Source organism: Condylura cristata, unplaced genomic scaffold (genome assembly GCF_000260355.1).
Source record: "Condylura cristata isolate star-nosed mole 26May11 unplaced genomic scaffold, ConCri1.0 scaffold00032, whole genome shotgun sequence".
Taxonomy (NCBI): domain Eukaryota; kingdom Metazoa; phylum Chordata; class Mammalia; order Eulipotyphla; family Talpidae; genus Condylura; species Condylura cristata.
The window spans coordinates 18,470,966-18,476,733 of NW_004567133.1; positions in this window are offsets into that span (position 1 = coordinate 18,470,966).

Consider the following 5,768-nt stretch of genomic DNA (forward strand, 5'->3'; position numbering starts at 1 on the left):
CGTGTGGCCCCAAGAGGGAATGTCAGCCCTGTGCGGGACTCCGCAGCCCAGCTCGGGCCTAGGCGAGATCACCGAAGCGGCTGAGGATCAAAGGCGGATGCTGCCTGGTCTCCAGTCTCCAGGTGTTTCTGTAGCCACGGCAAGGTGGGGGGTGGGGGGAGCCGCTGTGGAAATCAGGTTTCGGGGGATTAACGCGCAGGCTCTGACTAGAGAGGTCACCTGCCCGCGAACCCAGCAGGCGAGGAGAAGTGCATTAACCAGCAGGGATTATGAAGGGCCCAGGGAAGCGCCTGGGGAGGGATTAGCGCTGGGAAGGAAAGGTGGGGGGGTGAGGGCATTCTGGACCGGTCAGCGCAGGGCAGGGGCCGGGGAGCAGGGGTGACCTCGGCAGGGGGTCACCGCACCTGCAGGCCCTGCTGCCCGACCCAGCCTTCCCGCGGCCATGGCGGGTAGCCTGGAAGCCCCTCATGCCAGGGCCCCCCCGAGCCGCTGCTCTTTGCGAGAGCCAGAGCTGGGGGGGGGGGCTGGGGGCTCCACCGCCCCCCGGACGCCCCGCTTGCCTTTGATGCTGCACCCCAGGGGCGGGTCACCCAAAGCCTGGTGTTCACGGCGCCTGCGAAGGTCAGTGGCTACCGGAAGCGGCTGTCGCCCGCCACAGGGAGACACTCGCCCCCGTGAGCTTTCCCGTGTCCTGGTTGGGGAGCTTCAGACCAGCGGCTGCTGTGGCAGGTCCCTCTCTCCCGGGGGCCTGTCGGAGGCCGCCCAAGGCCCCGGGGCTCTGCAGACAGCCAAGTGCACCCTTCCGTCAGCACGCAGCTCTATAACCACAGGAAAACCCGGGGAAGAGCCCCCCACTTCGCATCGCCTTCAAGGCCTCCCCCAGTTTTCCCAGTGCTGCGCCTCAAGGAAACGTGCGCGATGCTTCACTTGCCTTTCAGGCCTTTACTTCACTCTGATTGATGAAGACGGGGTGAAGGCTTACGGCACCCCCTCTGTGTGAGGTCTCTGAGGCGTGGGGGGCACCTGCCCCCAGAACTCGGCCCGAATGCCTGACTCTTAGCTGGTTTGTAGGAAACCCTTCTATTTTTTTTTTTTAAAGATTTATTCATTTGTGCGCACAGAACTGGGGTACAGACCAGAGGTGCAGAGGGTGAGAGGCTTCACCAGGGACAAAGCGGGGAGCAGAACAGGCAAATTGACGAAGCGGACTGCTGAGGGGAGCAGCGGGCGGGTCAGGAGAGGTCTGCCGCCATGCGGTCACCTCCGGGGCAGGCGGGGATCGAACTCATGCAAAAGTGACTTAAGCTTCTTAGTGCTGTGCTTTAACCCGCTGCGCCACCAGGGAGGGCCCTGTAGGAAACCCTTTTTAAGTGAGTGGGTGAGAAACACATACACAGGATGGTTAAACAGCAGCCGAGAGCGTGACCCCTCGCCGAGCAAGGACAGCAGCCGCCGAACCCCGGTGCGGGTCCCGAGGCTGGGAGGGCCCCACACAGGCCGGCCGGGCCCAGAGCCCAGGCCGCTCCGCCGCCCGCCCGCGAGGTCTGAGCGACGCCCCACGCCGGCTGGCCGGTTCCGAGCAGGCCCGAGCGAGCCTCCTGCGATCACCGTACCCGGGTCTCTTGCTCCAGAGTGGCCACGAGCCCGCCGGCTGAGAGCCTCCGGCCTGGCGGTCGCTGTTCGCGTCTATCATCTTCGTGAAGAAGCCTGCTCCCTCTGGCTCCCGCCTTAGACTCCTGAATTTTAATAACCGACTCCACTGATGATTTACAAATTTCAAGGCGGGAATTAGCAGAAAATTCCATATTTCATAAATGCTGAATCGGGCTATTATCTGCAGGCAGCAGGTGCCAATTTCCTATCAAATGGCGAGATGCCGTAATTATCAGTAGAATTCCATTCAATTCTAAAAGTAGATAAATAACCAATGGGAATATCATTTATTCATTAGCAGCTGAAGAAGGGGGAGTGTTAGGCTGCTCAGAGCGGCCGCGAGGCCGCCTTGCCGGGGACCCCCAGCACGCGCGTACAAGGTGGAGGATCCAGATTCATTAAGCTCGTGGGTCGACAGGCGTGAGGAGCTTCCATTAAACACCTGAGCAGAGGAGATAATGGGCCACTGACGGAGGCCAGCGTGTGGGATGTGCGGCGCCTTCTTATTTCTCCTTCCGTGAATGGAAAGGCAACTATTAGAAATCGCTGGAAAATTACAAACACTCCCTACTTCCCGTCACACACACTTCTGCACTGAAGGTCCCCGTAGCCCCGACAAACAAACGCTCGGGAGCCAGGCCACGCACAGGCCACGCGGCCAGGCCCGCACCCCGCCCCGGCGGCATCGGCCAGCAACCCCGCCCTCAGCACACGCCTGGCCCGCGGCTCCCTGCCCTGCAGCTGGGCCGGAACGCCCGGGGGCGCCAGGTCCGGCCTGACAGTGGACGTGCCGGCCGTGCACCAGGGCTGCCTGCCCGCTACTGCTGAGTCTGGGTGCGCCCAGGAAGAGGCTGTCCAGGCACAGACTTCGGCTCAAGGGGCAGCGTGAAGCCGATCTTCATTCTAGAATCTGGCTGCTGGGGAGGAGGGCCACAGTCCGGGGAGACGAAGGGCAGGGAAGCCCAAGTCCTCCCGGGAGAAAGGGCAGCCCCAGCTGGTCCCACGGCCCCCCCCTCGCCCGCGCCCACACCCCCCACCCGCGCCCAGGGTGGGTGCCGCCTCGGGCTCGGGCACCAGCACAGCCCTTCATGCCCAGGCTTCCCCAGAAAGCTCCTTCCAGATCAGCCCTGTGCTCCAGGGCTTCTGCTGGGGACGCTCGCGTAAGCGCACCTAGCTGGACAGAGTTTGGAAAGCCAAATCCGTCTTCATCTGGGCTTGAAGTCAAGGTCAGGGGTGCGTCCCCAGCCGCGTGCTCCGAAAGTCAGGAAGCTTTCTGAGCCTCAGCTCCCTTAACCTTGCGATGATGAGGAAACAGCACGCACCCTCTGTGGGCGACTGGGAGAAGTCAGGAGCCGCAGCCCAGAGGTCCGGGGGCGCAGAACGCTCGGCAGGCCCCACCCGTCCTCTGAGCCAGAGCCGGCTCTTGCCGCTACAGCTGCACCTGAGCCCGGAGCTGATCAAAGGAGCAGGAGGCTCACGGCTAGTGGGGGGGGGGGGCATGAGACCCCAGCCGCCAGGGGGTGGTGCCCAAGTCCAGCCAGGGAGGGGCCGTCCCCAGCAACTCAGGGAGGCCACGCGAGGTTGGACAGCGGGGCCCGGCACGTCCGTCTGAACTCTCTGGCACACCTCAGGCTGCGGAGGGCAGCTCATCACCGGCTGCTTCAGGGAGGCAGCTGATGCGGCTGGCAGAACCAATCGATTTGCAAAGGCCAATGTGGCGCGTTAAGGGGGAAATCAAACTGGGGCGCCCGGAGTTAAATCAGAGAAGCCTACTCTACCTGGGCAAAAAGCTTCTTTTTCAAAATACGGTGAGGAGGAAACTGAGGTTGGAGAGGCAGGATTCGAGCTGGGCCTAGAGACCTGCAGGAAGCCCCCACGCTCCCGGGGCTGCCTGGAGACCGCCCCCGGGAAGGCCACCTCGTCCCTGCTCAGATGTTGCAGGGCTGGTACTGAGAAGCTGCTGCCATCTGCAGTCAGTGGGGTGGCCCCCGGGCATCGGGTGTGGCACCAGGCAGAGGCTCAGGACTGGAGACCCCGGCCCCAGGGGAGCCCCCCTGAGGGAGGACCCATGCTGGGGAGCACAGGTCAGCCCAGGCCAGGTGCTGATGGGTGCGACAGGTGAGCAAGGCACCAGCGCCCTGAGTTCCCCACCTGGACGGCACAGCGCCCGCTGCCTCTCTGGCGCCCTCAGGTGGAGGAAGCAGATTGTATCAGTGCCACAGAGGAGCCGGCTCTGGGCTCTGCTGAACACAGCTGGGGCCAGGGAGCGCTCACCGGGACGGGACGAGTCCTCGCACTCACTCGCCAACACACGCCCTGCCCTGCATGAGCACCAGGCCCAGAGGGAGGCCCCCACACCTCGCTGGTGCCCGCGCCAGGGTGGGTGCCCCGGGCCCAGCTCCGCCTGGCACCGCCTGGAAAGTAACGGCCCTGACAAGGTGGTTTTCACCGCCCCGTGAGGGTCGTCCTCAGGGCAATGCGCAATGACCCCCACCTGCTGCGCTCCGCCTTGTTTTGTTTCCGATGCCACGTCAAAGATGCCACTTTACCTGTGTAGCTGGCACAAGTGAAGGGCTCACAGGCACGTTCAGCAGGGGTGGAGCCAGGGTACAGGGGAGAGGTGCACAGGGTGTCCCCCCATTTAACGGGGCGTTCCTGCAGCCTCAGCACCTGAGTGTTCTGGGCGCACTGCAAGCTTGCCAATAGGGCAGTGAGGAAACAGAAAACCCTTTCAGAGGAGGCAAACACTGGCACAGTCAGAGGCGCGTGCCCGCACAAGTGAGCAGCTCCCAAGAGAACGCCCGCCGGCGGGGGCTGACAAGAAGAGCTGGGATGGGCTCCGCGGGGTCCCGCCAGCATCCTCGGCTGGGGTGGCAGTCAGCTGAGACCTGGCGGGTGACCAGAGACGGTCAAGAAAAGGCCAAGCATGGGGCCATGGGCCTCAGAGCGCAAAAGGCCACAGTCTGCAGGCCGCCCAAGGGTGCGCTCTGACGGCTGACTCACAGAGCTGATGCCACGATGGGGTGCCAGGGCCGCCAGAGCCAAGGTGCCCGGGGCCCCCAGCAGCACCCAGGGCAGGCAGCACTCACCTGAGCCGTGAGTCCCTCCCAGGGCTGGGGCTGGTGAGCCGGAACCTGGCGCTATCGGGATTTCTCTGTCCGAGTGTACAGAAGAGCGGGGCAGAGCCCTTGACTAATGACTCTCAAATATAATTAAAAACATATTTCAATAGAAAGCGCATTGCCAAGTCTATACCAGCAAAGTGAAATTAACCTTCAAACGATACTGGAACAACACTGAATCGCAAGGGTTTGTAAGAGATTAGATACACTGTAGCCTAATTATGTTACAATAACTCACCTCATTAATCTCCAAGGAAACAATAACGACAACAGTTAAATACTGTAATTAACAAACCCTATTTCAAACTTGATTTTAATTTTATAGGACTCGGTTATATTATCCAACGTAACTGTGGAAAAGACAGAATGTCAGCACAGCGACCTGTTCTTTAAAGATTGGATTTACAGAGCCTCGGAACTCGTAGCGGTGATTCCACCCAGCTGGGCTTCCTTAGAGCCCAATCTTGCCAGACAAAAGTTAAGATACCACATACTGTCAGGACCTAACATTTTTATTGAGCGTAAAATGAAGTCTGCATCAGTCTATCTGTGTGACATCTGAAAACCCTAAAGCGCCTGCACTTTGGCGCTTGCTTGGGGTTAAGATGCTTCAGGGTAGGTCCTTTTGCAAAGAAAGCCCTCCTGGGCAGGGTTGAGAAACCATGTGCAAAGCAATTAGTAGCAACTAGATAACAGAATACAGAATAACAATGGTGAGATGCCTCAATAGATGCAAATAAAGCACTTGACAGAGTCCAACAACTTTGCATGCTATAATTGCTCACTGCAGTGAGCAATCACAATGAGTCCTCACTGACAAAAGGAGTCTGGAAGAGCCAACATCAGACTCTCTGGTGAAAGGCTGAATAAGGTCAGGAACAAGGCAAAGATGTCTGCTCATGTCACACCGACATTAAGCTGGATCAACTAGCCAGTGCCATCAGGTAAGAAAAAGAAATAAAAGGACGATAGGTTGGAAATGAAGGCGTCGAG